Source organism: Armigeres subalbatus, chromosome 1 (assembly GCF_024139115.2).
Source record: "Armigeres subalbatus isolate Guangzhou_Male chromosome 1, GZ_Asu_2, whole genome shotgun sequence".
Classification (NCBI taxonomy): domain Eukaryota; kingdom Metazoa; phylum Arthropoda; class Insecta; order Diptera; family Culicidae; genus Armigeres; species Armigeres subalbatus.
In genome coordinates, this window is record NC_085139.1 from 296,715,856 (window position 1) to 296,741,222 (window position 25,367).

Genomic DNA, 25,367 nt, shown 5'->3' on the forward strand with positions numbered 1-25,367 from the left:
CACAAGTGGACGGATAACGACGACTGCCACGGGTGTGAAGAAAAGTCTGCTTTATTTGAGATCTCAAGCTTCCACTAGAATTATGTGAATTGTTCTTTAAAACCATGCAACTGGGGAATGTAACCGTCTGGCGGAACAATAATCCATTCGAGGAAGGCAAGTGTGGATGGATAGTTGAATAAATTGTTGGTGTGGAAAGTGGTATCTCTCATCATATACCACGGATTAGCTTTCTCTTGTCTGGATCGCTACTCGGAACTGGCACATCCGTTATAACTTTCCCCACCGACAACGAAAAGCATAAAGGGTCGAGAACAATGAGCAGCAAAGCTGCTTTCCAACAGCTTCAACTTTAGTGGTACAGGTTTTCCGGAATAATTTTGTTAATGCGATAAAACCCTGCCTGCAAGAGAAAAAGCGCAACTACAATTTATGAGTTTTTGGGGAAGGGCGGTCCGGAAATCTCCTGTCCAGTGGTCTCGCAACTTTACTCGAACCGGCGACGGTTCGCTGCCACCACACCACAATAGAGTCCGGTCTGTAAAGGAGGGATGATCTAATTTACTACGATACGTGCAGAAAATGACGAACTCGAACCTGACAGCTATGAGAAAACGGTCTCCTTCTGGGTTCATGGTTGTGTTTCCCTAATCGGTGGTGTGTTGTTGTTCGAAATGGCTTATGGCAATTAATAACAGTACCCAATGGTTTGAGATGGGACGTTGAAGGTGAAGGACATCCAGACGTGTTGTACTGTGTGTGTGTGTAACGTTTGGGAAACTTCCAGTTTGGCAAACCCAAACATTCGCAAGATGATGTGATAGTAGCAATTGTGGTTTTCTGGGTGGACTTTCCCTCCCGAGTCATAAGGATAAGTGTCTGCCATTTGTTTTCTTCTTCTATTGAGGAAGAGTTGGGAGGGGAATGATGTTGGGTCCATTCGTTAGGTTTATGACTAGGAAAAGGCGTCACGCGGAAATAAACCAAAGATAAGAGGACGAGATTCGTGAAAACTAATTGAGTCAAACCCAAACTACGAAACGATTCGTCGATTTTTGACGTTGGATAAAGTCTTACCCGAAGGTACTGGGTGTCAAATCAGAATCTAAAATTGGGAACCGTCACGAAATCATGTTAGATTTTAACGTTGATGGCGCACTCATTTTTGATGGATTTTGAAGATTTATATGTCAATCGACTCGGAAACTCTCCAGCAATTTGTCGATTTCATCGAAACTTAAAATTATTTACTATAAACTATTGAAAATTTCAATTCTTGTCATGCCCAATAAAAATTTTAGATCCAACCAATCCCGTTTCTTCTTTCCCAACACGGACATCAGATCAATATAAATTACGGGCCTTTTGGACCACCACAAGATTATCTTTGTGTATAAAAGGAGCACTGACTCTGGCGTGCATTTTTTTCGACAGTTTGACATGACATTTTTTTTATTACCAGACTAAGGCCGGAGTGGCCTGTGCAATACCTAAAAGTCTTCTACATTCAGCTCGGTCCATGGCTGTACTTCGCCAATCACGCAGCCTGCGGAGGGTCCGCAAATCGTCCTCCATCTGATCGATCCACCTTGCCCGCTATGCACCTCGCCTTCTTGTTTCCGTCGGATCGTTGTCGAGAACCATTTTCACCGGGTTACTGTCCGACATTTTGGCTACGTGCCCGCCCCACCGCAGTCGTCCGATTTTCGCGGTGTGAACGATGGATGGTTCTCCCAGCAGCTCATGCAACTCGTGGTTCAATCGCCTCCTCCACGTACCGTCCGCCATCTGTACCTGACCATAGATGGTACGCAGCACTTTCCTTTCGAAAACTCCAAGTGGGCGTTGGCCCTTCACTAGCATCGTCTAGGTCTCGTGTCCGTAGAGGCCTACCGGTCTAATGAGCATTTTGTAGATTGTAAGTTTGGTACGGCGGCAAACTCTATTCGATCAGAGCGTCTTGCGGAGTCCAAAGTACGTACGAGTGCCAGCCACGATGCGTCTCCGAATTTCTCTGCTTGTATCATTTTCGGCAGTCACCAGTGAGCCCAAGTACACAAGTTCTTCTACCACCGATGCAAACTCACGGTGGGTGGCTCGCATTGTCTTCCCTTAAACCCCTTTCTATCATGTACTTTGTCTTCGACGTGTTGATGACTAGTCCGAACCGCTTGGCTTCCCTCTTCAGTCTGATGTAAGCTTCCTCCATCTTTTCAAAGTTACGTGCCATAATATCTATGTCGTCGGCGAAGCCAAATAGCTGGACGGACTTTTTGAAAATTGTAACACTCGTGTTAATCCCTGCTCTTCGTATTACCCCTTCCAAAGCGATGTTGAATAGCAGACACGAAAGACCATCACCTTGCCGTAACCCTTTGCGGGTTTCGAAGGGACTCGAGAATACCCCTGAAACTCGAGCTACGCACATCACCCGATCCACCGTCGCTTTGATCAACTGTGTCACTTTATCCGGAAAACCGTGTTCGTGCATTAGCTGCCATAGCTGGTCCCGATCGATTGTATCATATGCGGCTTTGAAGTCGATGAATGGATGATGTGTGGGCACGTTGTATTCGCGGCATTTCTGCAGTACTTGGCGAATGGCGAACACCTGGTCCGTGGTGGAGGGTTCGCCCGCCTGGTACTGCCCCCATTGCAATTGGTGCTAGTCGACAGCATAAAATTTGGGAGAGTACCTTGTAGGCGGCGTTCAGCAATGTGATTGCGCGGTAGTTGCTACAATTCAGCTTATCGCCCTTTTTGTAGATGGGACACACGACACCTTCCATCCACTCCTGCAGCAAAACTTCCTCCTCCCAAATCTTGGTAATGACCCAGTGTAGCGCTCTAGCCAGTGCCTCACCATCGTGTTTAAATAGCTCTCCTGGTAGTTGGTCAACCCCAGGGGCTTTGTTGTTCTTCAGCCGGCCAATGTCCTCCTGGATTTTCTTGGAGATCCGGAGCCGGTAAAATTATGTCTTGCGCGCGTTCTCCCAGGTCCATCACTATACCGCCATCTTCGTCTGCCACATCGCCATTCAGGTGCTCTTCGTAGTGCTGCCGCCACCTTTGGATCACCTCACGCTCGTTCGTAAGAAGGTTCCCGTTTATGTCCGTACTCATATCTGTGGCTGTGGCACGTGGCCCTTACGTGAACGGTTCAACTTCTCATAGAACTTTCGTGTGTTATTAGCGCGGTACAGTTGTTCGTCTCTTCACGGTCTCGATCTTCCTGCTGGCGCTTTTTCCTCCGGAAAATCGAGTTTTGTCTGTTTCGCGCCCGTTCATTTCTTGCCTCGTTTGCCCTCGTGCGGTGTTGCACCAATCTCTCCCATGCTGCATTCTTCTCTTCCACTAACTGCTTACATTCGCCGTCATACCAGTCGTTTCTCTGATCCGGAGGCACCGTGCCAAATGCAACGGTTGCGGTGCTATCAATGGCGGATCGAATATCTCTCCAGCCATCTTCAAAAGACGCTGCGCCTAGCTGCTCTTCCGTTAGGAGTGTCACTTCCAACTGCTGCGCGTATCCTTGGGCTAGTCTACCATCTTGTAGCCGCCAAATGTTTAGCCGCGGCGTCCGACTTCGACGCGTGTTGTACACCGTCGAGAGTTTTGAGCGCAGGCATACTGCAACGAGGCAGTGGTCGGATTCAATATTCGCACTGCGGTAAGTGCGGACGTTCGTGATGTCGGAGAAGAATTTTCCGTCGATTAAAACGTGGTCGATTTGGTTTTCCGTTTCTTGGTTAGGTGATCTCCATATGGCCTTGTGGATATTTTTGCGGGGAAAAAAGGTTCTTCGGACTACCATTCCGCGGGAGGCTGCGAAGTTTATGCATCGTTGGCCGTTATCATTCGATATGGTGTGCAGACTATCCGGTCCGATGACCGGTCTATACATTTCCTCCCTTCCTACCTGTGCGTTCATGTCACCGATGACGATTTTGACGTCCCGCAGTGGGCATCCATCATATGTCTGCTCCAGCTGTGCGTAGAACGCTTCTTTCTCGTCGTCGGGTCTCCCTTTGTTGTGGACAGTGAACGTTGATGATGCTATAGTTGAAGAAACGGCCTTTAATCCTCAGCTTACACATCCTTGCGTTGATTGGCTGCCACCCAATGACACGATGGCGCATCTTACCCAGCACTATGAAGCCGGTTCCCAGCTCGTTGGTGGTGCCACAGCTTTGGTAGAAGGTAGCCGCTCGATGCCCGCTTTTCCACACTTTCTGTCCTGTCCAGCAAATCTCCTGCAGCGCCACGACGTCGAAGTTGCGGGAATTTAATTCATCGTAGATCATCCTGTCGCAACCTGCGAAACCTAGCGACTTGCAGTTCCATGTTCCAAGCTTCCAATCGTGATCCTGTATTCGTCGCCTAGGTCTTTGCCGATTATATCGAGTCGCATTATCTCTTATATTGTTCGTAATGATTGGTTTTCCAGGTGGCTTATTAGGCCTGCGCAAACATCCTGTCTCGTCGGAGGGCCGTCGTGATTACCGTCCCACCTAACACCAGGACTTGGGCTTGTGCGTTTTAAGCGGCATACATGCAGCTTTTTATAGAAGTTTAACAGGGCCCACTGTCAAATCTCACCATATCCTAAGCAAGCCCCACAACTCGTAGATGGCCTGGGGAGGGATCGTCAAGCCCTTGGACATAGTCCCTGCTGCCCCCTGTTGACCCATACAACGCGATTGGCAATTGCGTCGAAAACGTAACATCCAAGCTGTCACGAGGATTAGCTTTGTGAAGTGCGAATAGCGAGAGAAAATGGGATTGAAGTTGTTCAAGTGTTGATTCCAATTGTCCTTGCCAGTTCTGTGCTGGAGTTCCTAACCATTCCGGACCATGCTGCCAAATAGCGCTTAGCAGAAAGTCGTTGACATGCATTACCCTCGAAACCAGGTCAGCAGGATTTAATGTTCCAGGAACGTGTTTCCATTAGGCATCACGTGTCATTGTTTGGATTTCACTCACCCTGTCTGCAACAAAGATTTTCCAGTGATACGATGGGGCTCGTAACCAATTCAGAACTACAGTTGAGTCTGACCAAAAGTGTATTGAGTCGAACTCCATTTCCAGTGCTTGAGTGACCTTCATGTACAATCGAGCACAGAGTTGTGCGGCGCACAATTCCAACCTTGGGATGCTGAGTCCCTTTAGGGGGGATTCAGGGGGATCACAACAGGGGAGATTAGTCCTAGCGGATCGCTTTGTCAAATGACCTTCGCTTTCCTTGACGCTGATGTTGAACCTTAGGCAGTCAGATTCTGGTTCCCACGTTACGCCTAAAGTTTTAACAGCTTCTCCAGGGTCGAATTTTATTGACGATTGCGTTCCGATTTGATCTTGCGGAAGATCTCGAATTACTTCCAGGCGATTTGATGTCCACTCACGCAACGGAAAACCACCTTTAGCCATCAGGTTGGTCATTTCGTCTCGCAAAGTGATTGCTTCCTCCACCATATCGTCGCCACTGATAAAGTCGTCCACGTAGTAGCATTTTGAAACCAGTGCACAATGGTCGGATTCATCAAATTTCACGACATAAATCGATAACTCGAAAACCATCAGTGCTAGAGTTTTGACGTCTTCAGAAGAAATGGTCTACAAGAAGAGATCTATTTTTGGTGTAAGTTGTCATTAGGGCGGCCCTTCGGTGAATTTTTTTTGGAAATATATTTTTTTACCCTTTTGAGTTAGGAGTTCATATAATTCTACAAAGTTGTAGAGAATTTAATTCTAAGCATCTTTGCTTAATAAACATTTATTTTATCTCGTATTGGTGACGTTTTATGACGAAATTGCTAACTTTAGATAGGGTGGTCCCGAAAAAAATAGTTTTTAGCTTCCACTTTCATCAATTCAGAATATTTTCAAAAACTGTCTTAGCATCGCTTCACGGTCTTTGGATGGCGCATCTTTTGGTTACATAATATGGTTGATAGCTTCATTTTCAAGCATATTATAAGCGTTTTCCATGAAAAAGTGATATTTTTCTGAGCAGCTAGTAGCAAATATTAGCAAAAATTTCAATCGTAATCTGAAAGTATACATGCAGGCTTGTCAAATCCATGGTATTTCATTTGTCCTTGTTCGTCCACTTTTGTTTGATAATCATATTAGTTTTTGTATGAAAAATCAGCTATTCCATGGGAAACACATATACCATATATCTGATTTTCGCAATATTTGGTAGAATCATTCTTTTTCGAAAATAAATAAACTCACTTTTTAATTTTGTCCTATTTCGATCCAGGGTGGTCGAAAATAACAACATTTTTGAAAAAATATTTCTTTTAAAACATAATTTATGAACTACTGGATCAATTACCAATGTTCATGGAATAACATGTAGTCATTGGCGACCCTCACTTAGAAACTGTGAAAATGAAATTATTCTGCGAATTAGCCATGAAAAACCAACTTGAATTTTATGATTTTGTATTTCGCCACAAAAGTAGCGCTCTTAAGCATTTATTTCATGAGAACACCTTGAAAATCGTTCCAGTAGTTGAAATGTTAAAATGATTTTTTCGACTTCTTTTTTACACGAGTTGATTTAAATATTTTAGATAAAAAACGATTCTTTGTGGGCTTTGTGGCCGTGCGGTTAGCGCCGTCAATCGTCTAGAGGCATGGACTATGGAGCGTGGGCTCGATTCCCGCCTCGGTAAGAAGGAAACTTTTCGTGATCGAAAAACTCTCCACCGATCCACTGGGTATTATGTGTCCTGTCAGTTGTCTAGGTGTTAAGTGTTCAGTCTGTTTGACCTCTGTTCTTGTCTTTTATTCTACCAAATATTGTGAAAATCCAAAAAGTGATATATGTGTTTCACCCTAATTTTTCGTACAAAAATAATACTATCGTCAAACAAAAGTGGACAAAGATGGACAAATGAAATACCATGGATTTGAAGGGCCTGCATATATACTTTGGGGGCAGCAGGGACTATGTCCAAGGGCTTGACGATCCCTCCCCAGGCCATCTGCGAGTTGTGGCGCCTGCCTAGGATGTGGTGGGGTTTGACAGTGGGCCCTGTTAAACCTCTATAAAAAGCTGCATGTATCCGCAAGTAGGCTCCGCCAAAGCGACCGTGTGCCGCTCAAAGCGCACAAGCCCAAGTCCTGGTGTTAGGTGGGACGCTAAACAGCCCTGACACGACGGTTTGCGCAGGCCCAATAAGCCGCCTTTAAAAACAACTATTACGAACGACATAGAAGATAATACGACTCGATACAATCGGCAACGACTTAGGCGACGAATAAAGGATCACGATTGGAAGCTTGGAACATGGAACTGCAAGTCGCTAGGCTTCGCAGGTTGCGACAGGATAATCTACGATGAATTACATCCCCGCAACTTCGACGTCGCAGCGCTGCAGGAAATCTGTTGGACAGGTCAGAAAGTGTGAAAAGGGAGCATCGAGCGGCTACCTTCTACCAAAGCTGTGGCACCACCAACGATCTGGAAACCGACTTCATAGTTTTGGGCAAGATGCGCCAACGCACGATTGGGTGGCAGCAATCAACGCAAGGATGTGCAAGCTGAGGATGAAATACCGATTCTTCAACTATAGCATCATCAACGTGCACTCACATGAAGGACGACGAGAAAGAAGCGTTCTATGCGCAGCTGGAGCAGACATACGATGGATGCCCACTGCGGGACGTCAAAATCGTCATCGGTGACATGAACGCTCAGGTAGGAAGGGAGGAAATGTATAGACCGGTCATCGGACCGGATAGTCTGCATACCGTATCGAACGACAACGGCCAACGATGCATAAACTTTGCAGCCTCCCGCGGAATGGTAGTCCGAAGCACTTTCTTCCCCCGTAAGAATATCCACAAGGCCACATGGAAATCACCTAATCAAGTAACGGAAAACCAAATCGACCACGTTCTAATCGACGGTAAATTCTTCTCCGACAGCACGAACGTACGCACTTACCGCAGTGCGAATATTGAATCCGACCACTACCTCGTCGCAGTATGTCTGCGCTCAAAACTCTCGACGGTGATCAACACGCGTCGGAGTCGTCCGCCGCGGCTTAACATTGAGCGGCTACAAGACGGTAGACTAGCCCAAGACTACGCGCAGCAGCTGGAAGTGGCACTCCCAACGGAAGAGCAGCTAGGCGCAGCATCTCTTGAAGATGGCTGGAGAGATATTCGATCCGCCATTGGAAGCACCGCAACCGCTGCACTAGGCACGGTGGCTCCGGATCAGAGAAACGACTGGTATGACGGCGAATGTGAGCAGTTAGTTGAGGAGAAGAATGCAGCATGGGCGAGATTGCTGCAACACCGCACGAGGGCAAACGAGGCACGATACAAACGGGCGCGGAACAGACAAAACTCGATTTTCCGGAGGAAAAGCGCCAGCAGGAAGATCGAGACCGTGAAGAGACGGAGCAACTGTACCGCGCTAATAACGCACGAAAGTTCTATGAGAAGTTGAACCGTTCACGTAAGGGCCACGTGCCACAGCCCGATATGTGTAAGGACATAAACGGGAACCTTCTTACGAACGAGCGTGAGGTGATCCAAAGGTGGCGGCAGCACTACGAAGAGCACCTGAATGGCGATATGGCAGACAACGGTGGCGGTATGGTAATGAACCTAGGAGCACGCGCGCAGGACATGCGACTTCCGGCTCCGAATCTCCAGGAAATCCAGGAGGAGATCGGTCGGCTGAAAAACAACAAAGCCCCTGGAGTTGACCAACTACCAGGAGAGCTGTTTAAACACGGTGGTGAAGCACTGGCTAGAGCGCTGCACTGGGTGATTACCAAGGTTTGGGAGGATGAGGTTCTGCCGCAGGAGTGGATGGAAGGTGTCGTGTGTCCCATCTACAAAAGGGCGATAAGCTGGATTGTAGCAACTACCGCGCAATCACATTGCTGAACGCCGCCTACAAGGTACTCTCCCAAATTTTATGCCGTCGACTAGCACCAATTTACCAGAGAGCTCGTGGGGCAGTGCCAGGCGGGATTTATGGGTGAACGCTCTACCACAGACCAGGTGTTCGCCATACGTCAGGTATTGCAGAAATGCCGCGAATACAACGTGCCCACACATCATCTATTTATCGACTTCAAAGCCGCATATGATACAATCGATCGGGACCAGCTATGGCAGCTAATGCACGAAAACGGATTTCCGGATAAACTGATACGGTTGATCAAGGCGACGATGGATCGGGTGATGTTCGTAGTTCGAGTTTCAGGGGCATTCTCGAGTCCCTTCGAAACCCGTAGAGGGTTACGGCAAGGTGATGGTCTTTCGTGTCTGCTATTCAACATCGTATTGGAGGGAGTAATACGAAGGGCAGGGATTGACACGAGTGGTACGATTTTGATGAAGTCCGTCCAGTTATTTGGTTTCGCCGACGACACTGATATCATGGCACGTAACTTTGAGAGGATGGAGGAAGCCTACATCAGACTGAAAAGCGAAGCTAAACGGATTGGACTAGTCATCAACACGTCGAAGACGAAGTACATGATAGGAAGAGGCTCAAGAGAGGTCAATGTGAGCCACCCACCACGAGTTTGTATCGGTGGTGACGAAATCGAGGTGGTTGAAGAATTCGTGTACTTGGGCTCACTGGTGACCGCCGATAACGATACCAGCAGAGAAATTCGGAGACGCATAGTGGCTGGAAATCGTACGTACTTTGGACTCCGCAAGACGCTCCGATCGAATAGAGTTCGCCGCCGTACCAAACTGACTATCTACAAAACGCTTATAAGACCGGTAGTTCTCTACGGACACGAGACCTGGACGATGCTCGTGGAGGACCAACGCGCACTGGGAGTTTTCGAAAGGAAAGTGTTGCGTACCATCTATGGTGGGTTGCAGATGGCGGACGGTACGTGGAGGAGGCGAATGAACCACGAGTTGCATCAGCTGTTGGGAGAACCATCCATCGTTCACACCGCGAAAATCGGAAGACTGCGGTGGGCCGGGCACGTAGCCAGAATGTCGGACAGTAATCCGGTGAAAATGGTTCTCGACAACGATCCGACGGGAACAAGAAGGCGAGGTGCACAGCGGGCAAGGTGGATCGATCAGGTGGAGGACGACTTGCGGACCCTCCGCAGACTGCGTGGTTGGCGAAGTGCAGCCATGAACCGAGCTGAATGGAGAAGTCTTTTATGTGCAGCACAGGCCACTCCGGCCTTAGTCTGATGATAAATAAATAAATATATACTTTCAGTTTACGATTGAATTTTTTGCTAATATTTGCTACTAGCTGCAGTAAAATGCTCAGAAAAATATCACTTTTTCATGAAAAAAAACGCTTATAATATGCTTGAAAATGAAGCTATCAACCATCTTATGTAACCAAAAGATGCGCCATCCAAAGACCGTGAAGCGCTGCTAATATTTGAAAATATTCTGAATTGATGAAAGTGGAAGCTAAAAACTATTTTTTCGGGACCACCCTATCTAAATTTAGTAATTTTGTCATAAAACATCACCTATATGAGATAAAATAAATGTTTATTAAGCAAAAATGCTTAGAATTAAATTATCTACAACTTTGCAGAATTATATGAACTCCTAACTCAAAAGGGTAAAAAACACCCTAATGACAATTTACACCAAAAATAGATCTCTTCTTGTAGATCATTTCTTCTGAAGACGTCAAAACTCTAACACTGATGGTTTTCGAGTTATTGATTTATGTCGTGAAATTTGACGAATCCGACCATTGTGCAGTGGTGCTGCTTTCGGATATGCCTGCCCTTCATCCTCGGCGAGTCTCAAGAGCGTTTTGGTTGCCAGGTATGACGACGGTGCCAGCCCATAGGTAACGGTACGAAGTTGGTAAGTGAGAATGGGTTCAGAAGCATCGAATCTCCAGAGAATCTGTTGAAGTGATCTGTCCTCAGGATGAACCACCACCTGGCGATAGATTTTTTCGACATCTCCAACTAAAGCGACAGCGTATTCCATGTGCTCCAACTGTAGATATTCTCGCATGAAGTTGTGGTAGGCAGACTTAAGTTCAACATTCCTCTCGAGCCGTTTCTCCAGCAGAGCAAAGCGATGCATGGCAGACGTTTCAGAATCCCCTAGCAGTTGGTGTATCTTCCTTCCTTATCTCTAGTGGAAGTTGCGATGTAGGTCTTTTCGCAGTCATGCTCATCAGTTGATAATGATTGTCTGGTATCTAATTCTTCAACTTCCCAGAAACGTTCAATTAGGTGGTCCAATCGTTCGACTATGACGCTGTTGGTAATGGTTATCCGAGAATGAGGCTGGAGTGATAAAGCGCCTGCGATAACCCATCCGAAGACAGTTTCTACGATTAAAGGAAGATTTTGTCCGAGTTGTACCGGAGGCCCATGGGTGAAAAACGAGAAGAAGTGCTGAACCTCGAGAATCAGATCCACTTCACCCCGTACGTTGAACTTCGAATTCACCAACGATGCATTTTCAGGGATGGTCCATGTGCTGGTCGAAACATTTTTCAGTGGCTGCTGCGCAGTTACTCTATTTAGTACAAGAAAATCCATATTCCTGGCGAAATCTGTCAATCTGGAACGGACTTCCACTGACACTGTTTGGGTGCACCTAACCAAGCCGTTTCCAACACCAAGTACATCAATTTTAACCTTTTGTCCTTTCAAATGCAGCAGTTGAGTGAGCCTTGTCGTAATCAGGTGCGACATGGAGCCACAGTCCAGCATTGCACGTGCTAGCAATTCGTTACCTTGCGTTACCTTCGTATTGAATCCTACTGCTACTGCGTTGATTAATGTCGATGATAATGGGCTGTGACTGCCGTCCGATATCGTGAAAGTCGCTACACCTGATGCTGTACTCTAGCCTTGGAATCCTGGATGAATCAATGTATGATGCTTTCCTTTGCAAGTCTTACAGCGGAATTTCGATGCACAGCTCTTCACAAAATGGTCCGTCCGGAAACAGTTACTACAAAGCCGATTCGAGTTCACCAGATCTAATCGTTTTTGCAGTGGCATCTTGGGAAAATCTTGGCATTCCACCAAGCGATGATTTAATGTACATTTGAAAATTCGATCTTCGGAAGTAGCATGAGCATACATCTTAGCTGAACCAACACGCTTTAGCGGTTGCGATTGTGATGATGTCGCTTGCAACCCATGGATGGTAGTGTTGACCGAAAAAGATTCGAGTACTCGAGTTCGTCTTTGCAAGAATTCGATGATGGCATTATAACTCGAATGCTCCAGCGTTGATGCATGATCTCTCAAAGCTTTATCGTGACGTCGTCCAATCTAGCGCAAAGAAGATGGGCTTGAGTAGTGCTCCAACCGTCAACGGGTTCCTCCAGTTGCTTGAGTATCTTTGTATGCTTCTCGAAAGCGTCGATGAGATTGTGCAATGCACTTGCTGATTCTCGTTGTATTTTAGGGTGATCCAACCCAACATCGTTTGAAGGTGGCGTTTTTTAAGCAAATAAGTGTTCGAGTAGCGGTCCACCAGAACCTGCCATGCTACAGAATAATTCATCGAAGTGATGGTGAGTTATTCAATTACCTGAGCCACATCGCCTTTCACAGCCGCCCGAATATCATGGAATTTCTGCACCGTCGATAGCTCCGTAGATGAGTGAATCAATGCGATGAACGTGTCGTGAAATGTTAACCATTGGTTGTAGTCTCCACTGAATTCTGGGAGGCTGATTGTTGGCAGCTTGGATCTTGAAGTGTAGGCCGTTGGTTATTTGCATCAGGCATTTTCGACAGTAGCACTCCTTTCACACGGAAGAATTTCGATTCAAACTTCTCACGCGTAGCCATGTGATTGAACTCTTCTTGCACTGATTCATCGTTGCTTTCAGTTTCGGCTTGCACGTGTTCGAAAAATGGTCCTTCTCAGCATCGCAGTTGTTCGAAAAATCCTCACAGCGGTCCAGTGCGGCAAGGATGTTGTACCGTTTATGCTCGAGCTGGAGAATCTTCTTCCTGGTCATCTTGGATGAGGTTTCCTTTAAAAGAAAGACCAGGTAGAGACGCAAGGGAGACGTAGGCTGGTTGGAATGTTACTCACCTTGTACAAGGTGGACAAATGCCTTGTATTTTATATTGTCCGGAACCAGCAACCACAGGAGTACCTCGTTATGCAGCAGATAACCGTATTGTAAGTTCCCTTCAAATAAAGACCCGGTAGAGACGCAAACAAAGTTTTAATTTATTGGAACCACACTAACCGTCTCAATGACAAAGTTATGCCTTGTATAATAAACAACAGCTGCAACAGCCCTCCGTAATACTAGATGCCAGACACGATGTCAAACCGCCGGTACAGAACGCCAAGATGTCCGTTCGTTGGTCGGCGACCAAGAAAAAAAGGAAGGTATGGGCTGTGAAGATGGCGATTGATTCCAAAGATTTTTTTTTCCAATTTCGTTTATTTGGTAGGCTCAGGCGTGTATAACACTTTACCGAGCCATTGTTCTTTGTGATATATACAATCAATATCATTTTATTATACAGTTAGTAAGAGAGGGGTAGAAGCCATCGTACTCGTGGTGACTCGAGGTTAGTTTACAATGTTTAAGGATGGACGGGGCTTAGAATTTGGGATCAGGAAATTTCAGCTTCTCATCCGGGCATTTGGCGTCAGGGACGGTGTGGTGTGTCGTCGTGCTCGAGGAACGGTTCGACTAGGAGCATCTTTCGGATGGCAAGAGCTATGGAGCTCTACGGAACAAAAAGGCAGAGACACAACAAAAAAAAAACTTTAAAGAAAGAAAAAAAAAACAAAATGTTAGATTTTGATGTCAGAAGCACAAAGAAAACTATAAATGGCCTGCATATAGACCCCAAAACACCGCGAACTTCCCTGAAGGGTTGTTTACCTCGGGCCACAAGGGTATCCAATAATTGCTCTCTGGAGGCGTCATGTTCCGAGCAGGACCAAACTACGTGATCGATGTCATCATAACCGGCTCCGCACCTACATAAGTTGCTATCGACAAGGTTTATTCTGTACAGATGTGCGTTTAGTGAATAGTGATTAGACATAAGTCTCGACATCACGCGAATGAAGCCTCGACTTAAGTCCTCACCTCTGAACCACGCTCGCCCAGAAACTTTTGGAACTATGGAAAATAGCCACCGTCCAAGTTCGTTGTGTGTCCAATTTCTTTGCCAACTTTGAAGAGTACTCTGACGGACTAATGGGAAAAACTCGTTGCTCGAGTATTGTCTATCATAAACTTCACCTTCCTGTGCGCCCACCTTTGCCAGCGAGTCTGCCTTCTCATTGCCGTAGATTGAGCAGTGAGAAGGGACCCAAACAAAGGTAATCTTGAATGATCTTTCGACCAAAACACGCATCTGCTCTCTTATGTTTGTAAGAAAGTAAGATGCGTGCTTAACAGGTTTCATCGACCGGAGTGCCTCGATAGAACTAAGACTATCCGAGAAGATGAAATAATGGTCTACGGGCTGATTGTAAATTATCCCCAAAGCGAAGTTAATTGCTGCCAGCTCAGCAACATAAACCGAACACGGTTCCTGAAGTTTTCGGAAGGTGGTTGAAGTTACATTGAAAACACCGAAGCCAGTGGATCCGTTGATGCGAGAACCATCAGTGAAATATCTGTTGTTGCAATTGACATGTTCATATTTTTCTGAAAAAATGGAGGGATAGATATTTGTCGAAGATGATCTGGTATTCCTTGAATAGCGTGTTTCATGGACAGATCGTATTCAATTGAGGAACTGTCGTTGGTGAAGTGAACTCGAGGTGGATTATAACACGGAAGACAAAGATCTGAAGAAATGTAGTTGAGATAGACTCTAAGGAATCTTGAACGACAAGTCAGTTCAAGCATTTTATCGAAGTTATCTAAGACAAGTGTGTTACTTGTTCCACATTTGACGAGTATTCTAAGTGAGAGCTCCCAGTAACGGTGCTTTAAAGGAGTGACTCCAGCAAGCACCTCCAGGCTCATGTTATGCGTCGAATGCATGCAGCCAAGGGCAATACGCAAACAACGATACTGAATTCGTTCCAATTTGATCAGGTGGCAATCAGCTGCTGAGAGGAAGCAGAAAGAGCCATACTCTAAAACAGAGAGAATAGTCGTTCTATAGAGTTTGATGAGGTCTTCCGGGTGAGCACCCCACCATGTTCCGGAGATAGAACATTGAAAATTGATCCTTTTCCGGCATTTTTGTATCAAATACTCAATGTGGAGTTTCCAGGTACATTTGGAATCAAACACGACCCCAAGGTATTTAGAAGATAAAGATTGGTTGATGTCATCATTCAACAGTTTTAGTTTCAGTTGAGCTGGGTACCGCTTCCTAATAAACACAACCAACTGAGTTTTTGCGGTGAAAACTCGATCCCTAGATGTCTGGCCCAAACAGTCAGATTATCTAGGGTACTTTGCAATGGTCCTTGCAAGACAGCGGCAGCAGAGAGACCACGGCATCATCTGCAAGTTGTCTGAGCGTGCATTGTCCTTCCAAACAATTGTCAATATCTTTAACATAGAAATTATAAAGCAAGGGACTTAAACATGATCCTTGGGGAAGGCCCATGTAGCTCTTTCTGGAAGTTGTCAGAGTGCCGAGTGTGAAGTTCATTTGTTTTTCTGACAACAAATTATACAAGAAATTGTTCAAAATAACGGGTAATCCACTACTGTGCAGATTGTCTGACAGTACTTCAATGGAAACTGAATCAAAAGCGCCCTTAATATCCAAGAATACTGAAGCCAATTGCTCCTTGTGCGCAAAGGCCAGTTGTATATCTGAAGAAAGCAACGCTAGACAATCGTTTGTTCCTTTCCCTTTTCGAAATCCAAACTGAGTATTTGAAAGCAATGCATTTTCTTCGACATAATGATCGACTCTTGAAAGGATCATTTTCTCCAATAATTTTCTCATGCATGATAGCATGGCAATCGGTCGGTATGAATTGTGATTAGACGCTGGTTTCCCAGGCTTTTAAATAGCTATTACTTTCACCTGTCGCCATTCAGGTGGCACAATGTTGTACTCCATGAAACAGTTGTACAGGTCAAGTAATCGTCTTTTTGCGATATCTGGGAGGTTTTTAAGAAGATTGAATTTGATGTTATCGCATCCCGAAGCAGAGTTATTCGATGAACGAAGAGACATAGAAAGTTCCAGCATTGTGAATGGTCCACCCAAAGAACCGGGATCAGTGACTGATTCTCGAAATAGCGGTTCTGCTGGTACGGAATCTGGGCAGACCTTTTTTGCGAAGTTGAATATCCATCGATTGGAGTATTCTTCACTCTCATTGGTGGAAATGCGGTTCCGCATGTTGCGAGCCGTTTTCCAAAGTGTTGTCATTGAGGTTTCTCGTGATAGTCCCTCGACAAAACGTCGCCAGTAGCTACGTTTTTTGCCTTGAGAAGATTTTTTAGTTTTCTTTCGAGCCTCAAATACTCTTCAAAGCTCTGACCTTCCGTGTTTACGGAAGGCCTTGAAGGCATCAGATTTCTCAGAATACAACTTAGTACATTCATCATCCCATCCAGGGGTGGCTGGTCTTCTGATGACAGATGTACTTGGAACGCGTCGTTTCTGAGCTTCTAGTGCGCTTTTTTGAATCAACTCAATAAGGAATCGATATTCATCCAAAGGTGGAAGAGTATCAGTTGAGTCAATACCATTTTTTACCGCCGATGCAAATTTTTGCCAGTCAATGTTCTTCGTGAGATCGAAAGGAACATTAACTGGCTCAGATTGTTGATAGCCACTCTTAATTGTGGTGTGGTGACTATCGGCATATGGTCACTACCATGGGGATCTTGAATAACCTTCCACGTGCAATCTAATGATAGTGAATTTGAACATAAAGACAGATCAATACGGCTTTGTTGACCATTTGGTCCTATTCGAGTTACTTCACCAGTGTTCAAAATATTCAAATTGAAATCGTCACACAAATCATAGAAAATAGGCGCTCTATAATCGTCATACATTTCGCCCCATCCAATACCATGTGCGTTCATATCACCCAATATCAATACTGGAGATGATAGGAGGGAGACTGCGCTCCAAAAATGTCGACGATTAATAGAGGCATTTGGAGGAATGTACACTGAAGCTATGCAAAGATCTTTATTCTTCACATTTACTTGGCATGCGAGGATTTCTAAACCGGGAACAGGCGGAATGGGAATTTTGTAGAAGGAGTAGCATTTTTTGATCCCCAAAAAAACGCCACCATAATGATCATCCCGATCTTGGCGAATAATATTAAAATCGTGGAAGTTGATTTCATCTTCAGAAGAAAGCCATGTTTCACAGAGTGCAAATATATCGCAATCGGAATTGCGAATCAAAAACTTCAACACGTCTAATTTATTTTTCAGACTATGACAGTTCCACTGCAGCACAGTGATTGTATCTTCGGTGTTGGCCGTATTATCCATCGAAAGATACAATTCCTGCAAGAAGGGGCCATGAAACAGTCAATTGCTTCAGATAACTTTCAAATGTTGGTATAAAGAGGTCAATGATTGGCCTCAATGAATTCTGAATATTGAATAAATTCAAAAACGGTCCACAAGGTCCTTAAAGGAGATCAATCCTCGCTTGGACGGAGTACTTTTTTGGGAAGAACGAATTGAAGTTTTTCTTTCATTGATTCTCCTAGCCGGATGTTTCTTGGAAACATCGGTTTTAGGCAATGGCGGGAATGCCTTACTGCAACTAGGATCAAAAGAAGCAGTAGGGACAGGTTGCTTCGGGATTTTAAATAAACCCCCATTACCTTCAGATTTTGCCAAGCTTTTATGGATGATTTTTGTTCTCTTGCGGCGCGATCCCGGGGAAGATGGTTGCTTCCTCTTTTCGGGCACGTGTACCTCCGCAGGATCATCCATATCGGCTGCGTCAGAGTCCAATTCATCAATGGATATGGAATCATAATAATCACTTACACGAACGGTGGCTGAAATAGCAGTCGATGCAGTGGCTGTGGCGGATGTGTCTTGCGACTTAACCATTTCCGCATACGACTGCTTGGAGCGCTGTACCAACGAGCGCTTCACTTTTTGGGTGCGCTTTTTGTACACCGGGCATTCCTGCAAACCATGGGGAGGATTCAAACCACAATAAGCACATTTGGTTGCCTGTTGCTGGCAGGACTCCTCCCGATGCCTTTCAGAACATTTGCCACAACGTGGTTTGTTGTCACAAAACTCGGCAGTGTGACCAAGTTGTTTGCAATTGGTACAATTAAATACCCTTGGCACAAAAAGACGCACCGGAAATAGCATGTTTTCAATATCGACATATTTTGGGAGCATCGAACCGGCGAACGTCACCCGAAGCGAACCTGACTTGGAATATATCTTCTTTCCATCTACCGTGGCTGCTGAATGCAATTCCTTGCAGTCCAGAATATCCACGGTAGACTCCATTGCATTCTTTAGACAGCCTTTTTATAAACCATATATTCAACATTGTACGCCCTGTCGCCAGCAATTTCATTTGCCACCTGGTATGTAGGTGCGGTGATGCGTAGTTTGTTCCTGTTGATCTGGCTAAAATCAAGCTTCGGAAAACGACGCGTCAAATCTCGTTTAATGCCGAGAAAAACTAGGCTTTTTACTTTCTGCCGAAAGTAAACAACCCAAGGCCCAGGCGAAGCCGCATGGTACAATCGAGTGCGCCCTCCATCTTTAGCAGGCACATTGCCTTCTCCAGTCTCCTCCTCCATTCTCACCCCGCAAGGTGGAAGGATAATTTTGCTTATACTAACTTAGAACTAATAGCAAATTAGAAAAAAAACTTAAAAAAACTAATTCGATTAATTCTAAGCAGTCCCACTCTGTATCAAACAGAAGGAGAACAATAAAAAGTTTTGCCACTTATCTGCCCCTGCTGCTGTAGGTAGCAGCAGTAACAATAGCCTGCTTCACTGGCGTCGCCAGAAGCAGCTACTTCACTCGCCGACAGTGATCGCCTTGGATCCGTAGGTAGGAGCGCACCACACAATAGCCTTTTCACTACCGAACACAATCCGCGATGAGACACAGCACACACGTCTGGCTCGTTCGAACTATCGGCACGGAATGAGGACAGAGTTTGCTGCCCCATCATGCCCTAGAGTTTTGTTAGTATCCAGGAATGGGGCCGTACACATAATACGTAAGCACTTATGGGGGGAGGGGAGGAATCGGTCAATATCTTACGTTCCATATAAATAAAAAATCATTTGTATGAAAAAAGGGGGAGGGGCGGTCTGAAAACCCAGACCCCAATGCAATGTCACCACCGCAAGCAACTTTTTATTCGTCATCGCTGCCAGTATTTTGGCCACACCCGCGGTGCTGAAGATCAGTGATTTATGACATTGGCAGGGATGGAATGCTCCTCAGAGCGAATCAGGAGAAGAAAAAAAATGCTCACTGCTCTCGACACACGAATCTTTGCTCTTCTCTTTTGTACTTTTGCGTTTCACTCTTTTTCGGGTAGCTCCGAAATATATTCATTTCTCAATGATAACTAAATAGTTTGACTCAATGAGGTGAGGAAAAAGTTGCTCATTGAGTATCTTTGAGTCTCTTTTATAAGGACGGAATTGGTGGTGGCGAAAAAAAAAGATAATTAGTTGGCTAATCTAACGGTAGCCAGTAGGTTATTGTATTTATCGCTTTGCTTAGAAAACAATTCAATCACTGCCATAATGATGGTGTTTAGGACTGTTGCATTTAATTTTTACACGTTGAAGACATTCCCCTGACTGAGCTTAATAATTTTCATTAAAAATTGAAGCAGTCGCAAAAATCCTGTATTAATCGGTCAAAACGGTATACACTGAAGTCGCTTTTCATGCGGTTTAATATGAGGCTTAATTGTTATGCGGATTTTAGGTCTCATGCGTTTAAACGCGTTTACACAATATTTTAAAGTAGGTCTTGGTGCCTTTATGCCACTACGATCAAGGGATCGCTCCCTGGCCCTTCCCTTTTCATCTTCTTCAATCATCATCATCATCATCATCTATCTATCTTCATATATAAAAATGAGTTTGTTTTTCCATTGAGGCATTATAACTTGTGAACAGGTTGGCCGATTTGCAAGATTTACTCACCAAGCGAATCATTTTGGGCTCTTCTGTGTTTGTTTATGTATATGAAAAATAGAACAATTTGCTAGGGAAAGTTGAGAAGTTGTCTAAATGCAACGTTTTCATGCAATCAGAAGAACGCCATCAAGCTCGAACTGAAATCAATCTAGAGTGCGACGCATCGATCAATTAAATGATTGACCGACCAAAATAAAACCCAGTGAGATCGGGCAGGTTCGCCTAGTATAAGATAGTTTGGTCAATAATCTCTTTGCAATCCAAATTTTAATTGCTAACCAGATAAATGTAGAATTGCCTACATCAAGCTGCATGTTGCTTAGAAGCAGTAAATAATTAATGTGAAGATAGAGTGATGTTCATTTCTACCCGTTCATGGATGCTAGACACGGTCCCTATTCTCATGCTGGTCTCATGAAGGTGCGAATGTGTGAGGCTGTTGTACGGGTAGCGATGGTATGACAGAAGTGTGCTTACATTTCTCTGTACGTTCGGTTGGAAAGAACAACAAAAATGATGCTCCTCAAAGAGGCACATTGAGACAAACGGTTTCTCTCAATGAGAGCCGCTCCTCATTTTTCCCACAACGAAGAGCATCTTTTTTTATGTTTTGATCATATCCGTGATGTTTTGTTGCTCATTTTTGATGAACTTTTTTTGCTCATTGAGCTCATTGTGCGAGTAAATGCCAAGCCTGGACATTGGACGGAAAAAGCAATCAAAGAAAATGCAGGTGGTATTTAAAAAGCTGTAAAAGTTCGGGTTAACCGAGAAATTATTGAATTCCAACCGCGTACAAAAAAATCCTGGGTGTATTGCTATGTAGCGCTTTCGCATTGACTTACAGCTTTGTCCCAATTCGGTATTATGGTTCTGATAAACTTGACTCCCGTATAGGGATTTGTTCTCCAAACATCAGAGAGTTCCTCCAGGAATTTCTCGGGAAGTTCCCCCAGCAAATCCTCCCAAAATTCCTCCGGACGTTCCTCCAGGAAGTCCTCCGAAAATTCCTCCAGGAAATCCTCCGGAAGTTTCTCCAGGAAATCCTCTAAAAAAAATTCTCCGGAAGTTCCTCAAGATGTTCCTCCGAAAGTTTCTCAAGGATTTCCCCCGGAAGGTTCTCCAGGCATTCCTCCGCAAATTCCCCCAGAAAATCCTCTAGGTATTCTTCCTGTAGTTGATTTTTGGGGATTTCGACTGGATTAGTTGCTAATTTTCAGGATTTTCGGCTTTCAGTCACATGAAAATGTTGATAATTTCAAATCATTGCCATCGTTTCGATCCGGTGGTTTGGATCTTATTCAGGATCTGTCATTTATTGGCAATACGTTAATTAATTGCAATGGTACATAAGTGAGCTATTGTGTGACTTACTCGAGATTAATCAACCTGTCGATTGAAGTGTAGGTCACACGATGGACTATCAGGTGGGTTGGGGTGAACTGCACTAGCTTCACTATTGTAAACAAGATGGGTGGGTGGTGAAGAACAGGATGGGCACTACACAGTAAGTCATCCCATTCATCCAAGGCTTAGCACCAAACATCAAACATATCCTTCTCAACAGTGGCTTGAATATTGGTATCTCACACAGCAACAGCAACACAGTAGAACATCTTTACAAAAATGCTAAGGATCCGGTAGCAATGATGGTTCTCCGTTCTCCGGTAAGGATTCTCCGCTAGCAATGATGGTTCTCCGTAGTTGCATGTCCGAAAGATTGTGAAACTATTGAGAACTTGAGCTACAGATCCTAAGCCCTGGTAAAGGAGGAAGGTTGCGATGGCTGTTATTCATGGCCATCGTGTAAAGCAAAAATGGATAAACCCCAATGCCAAGGTGTCATGCGACCCGTGCAGAGGGCTGAATGGTTGAGGGGGTTCTAAACATGCTCAACCGCGAACGGAGCCTGGGGTGCACCAGGGCGAACACCCCAGTAAGCAGCCCTTACTGCACTACGGCGGGGCACTGGTGCAGCGGACATTTATTTCCCTATCTACTCGTGGGACCAAAAATGAGTACAAATTCTACAAACAACCCTCAAGGTGACGACTGCCTCTCTCAGTCGTGTGAGAGCGAAGTGGAGAATACTCTGAGTCAGCTTGGCCTTACCGAAGACCAGCTACTCAGTAGTTCGCAGGAGAAGATGGAAATATCCTGCCCCTCAACGCCTATCTCCCGGAGCAGCACATGTTTCGACAAAGCTGATCCAGATCTACAACCCCTCTCATCGACCGACTCCAACCTGCTGGACATGGAAGATAACGAAGATGATGGTATCAGGATCGTCATCAACCCCCAAACATCTTTAGCAAGTAGCAAAGGCTACGAAGATAACAAGGGTTCTACGGAAGCCAAGGGTGCTCCGAGCAAGAAAATCCCCACACTCACACGCTCGCAGAGGAAGCAGCTTAGAACTCTCCGGGAGAAGGGAAAAGACCGGAATGAGGCCTTGTCCATAATCCTGAATAAGGAGAGCGAGCCCACTTCCTCAAAACGCTCGAGAAACTACCTAGACAAATCCGCCACAGAGGACCCCAAACAAAAAATGGTGAAGCACCATCTGGATCCGAGAGAGCGCGCCCAACAGTCCTCAAACCGCGCGCCTCAGAAAAACGTGTCTGGACAACAAAACCCACCCATGAGGAAAACAGCTGGTATCAGCTACAGTGATATGGCCAAAAGCGTGAAGGTCGGGATAATACCCAAAGACTTTCCCACCGTCCAACTCACTACAGCCCAGCTAGACCTTCTACAAGAAACACTCCTGCTCAGAGTAGTTCAACAGCGAAACGAGCCAATAAAACCCAAATTCAACAACCCCATCTACAAGTCCGGTTACATGGTTCTAATCTGTAAGGATCAAGAGACTGCTGCTGAGTGGTTAAAGAGAATATCCCCATCCATGAAACCCTGGGAAGGTGCAGAGCTGATGGCAATGGACGAAGTGGCGATTCCACGTCCAGAGATGATCCGAGCATTCTTCCCACAAAGCTCCAGCTATGATGACGACCGAATAAAGGCTCTCATAGAAAGCCAAAATGACATCACAACAACTAATTGGCGTATTGTGAAACGATCAATTCTGAAAGATATTCATGTTGAATGGATCTTCACAGTAGAGGGTGCGTCGATGGAAAAGTTGAAGAAGTCCAAATACACCCTTAACTACCGATTTGGTGAAATCCAACTAAGGAAGATTACAGATCAACCGACTGCCGCTACCGCCAATCCGACTGGAAGGCCGACCCAAGAGCAATCTGAGGAGGCCTCCTGTTCGGGCGAGGTGCGGCTAACTGGAAGGCCGACCCAAGAGAAATCTGAGGAAGCCTCCGGTTCGGGCGAGGTTAGTAAATCTCACCCCAAAAGCACTATAAAGGCTAGTCTGTCCGCCTCTAAAGGAAAAGCTCGAAGCTTACAGGCGACCCCCTGCTCTAGTGGTACCAAACCAAAGGTATCTAAACATGGCAAAGGGGTGCAAAAGCAACAGTTTGACCACAGAGGCGAAACTGGCGGGCCAGGTTGCTACAGGGAAGAGAGAAAACCCAAACTGTAATATCAAACGACATCCTGATGATCCGCAACATCCAAAGCCGGACAGTCGTCGTCCGGAAAAAGCAGGAACCCGGAAATGGCGACTAAAGTTCTGCAAGTGAACCTCCACCATGCTGAGAGCGCCACGGGTGTGCTCTGTCGGAGGTTCACCAAAGAGAATTTAACCGTGGCCCTCATTCAAGAGCCATGGGTCAATAAATCCAGAATACAAGGTATTCCACAACACTCATGTAAGTTGGTATATGATGACAGCCAGCTTTCTCCTAGAGCGGCTATTTTATTACATAACAACTGTAAATACTTTCCAATTTCAGAATTCATAAATAGGGACATCGTAGCGGTCAGGATGGAGGTACCTTCCGCCAGAGGGAGTAGAGAGATCTTGGTGGTCTCGGCATACTTCCCAGGTGACGTGGACGAAATCCCTCCTCCAGAAATAGCTGCGCTCGTAGCCTACAGCCACCGACACAACATCCCCTTCGTCATAGGGTGCGACGCAAATGCACATCACACCGTATGGGGAAGTACCAATATAAACACCAGAGGTGAGTACCTGTTACAGTTTCTCTCTTCCAAGAACATTGACATTTGTAATGTTGTTGACAAGCCCACGTTTGAAAACTCCATTCGTCAGGAAGTTTTGGACTTGACTCTATGTAGTCGGCCCATCTCTGATAAAATAAAAAACTGGCATGTTTCTGAAGAAATATCAATGTCAGACCATAAACACATCATCTTCGAATGGGAAGGGGGTCTAACGATGGAAAAAACGTTTAAAGATCCTAAGAAAACTGATTGGGAATCCTACTCAGCTATCCTACGATCCGAAGAGTACATCACCAACCCCAAAGCATTCAGGCCGATAAGTTTATCCTCTGTAATGCTCAAAATTATGGAAAAGGTACTATGCGAGTACATAAATCACAAATTTATGAAAGCAATGCCTTTGTCAAAAAACCAATTCGCTTATCAAAGTGGAAAATCTACAATCTCGGCACTACATACGGTAGTTCAAAAAATCGAAAAAACACTTAATGCAAAAGAAATTGCTCTTGTAGCATTTCAAGATATTGAGGGCGCATTCGATAACGCTTCTTATTCGTCTATAGGGTCAGCAATGTTGAGGAGAAAATTCGACCCATGCATTGTTACCTGGGTACATGCTATGCTAGCTAATCGGAAAATCTCCTCTGAGCTTAGCGGTTCATACATCACTGTTAAAGCAACAAGGGGGTGTCCGCAAGGCGGAGTGCTTTCTCCTTTGTTGTGGTCACTGGTGGTGGATGAGCTTCTAGACAGCTTAGAGAGAAGAAGCTTCGAAGTGGTTGGATATGCTGATGACGTTGTCATTATTGTACGAGGCAAATTCGAAAGTGTTATCGTGGAAAGAATGCAATCTGCCCTAAATCACACTTTTTCCTGGTGTCAAAAGGATCAACTAGGCATAAATCCTACAAAAACTTCCATTATCCCTTTCACCAAACGGAGAAAGGTACAACTGAAACCCCTTTTCTTGAATCAAACACAATTAGTTTATTCAAGTGAAGTAAAATATCTAGGTGTCATACTCGACGCAAAGCTTAATTGGAACTCTCATCTCCAATCAGTTGTGCAGAAAGGTCTCAATACACTTTGGGTTTGTTCAAAAACCCTTGGTAAAAGATGGGGCCTAAAACCAAGTATGATCATGTGGATATATAAAACCATTGTCCGTCCCA

The 25,367-nt window shown here is 45.1% G+C and overlaps 1 protein-coding gene across 1 annotated transcript in view; it reads right to left on the minus strand.

The window, feature by feature from the left end:
• LOC134207485 (neuropeptide Y receptor type 2-like) overlaps positions 1 to 25,367 on the minus strand; it is a 241,911-nt gene that overhangs the window by 35,577 nt on the left and 180,967 nt on the right. The gene's annotated exons all lie outside the window — the stretch shown is intronic.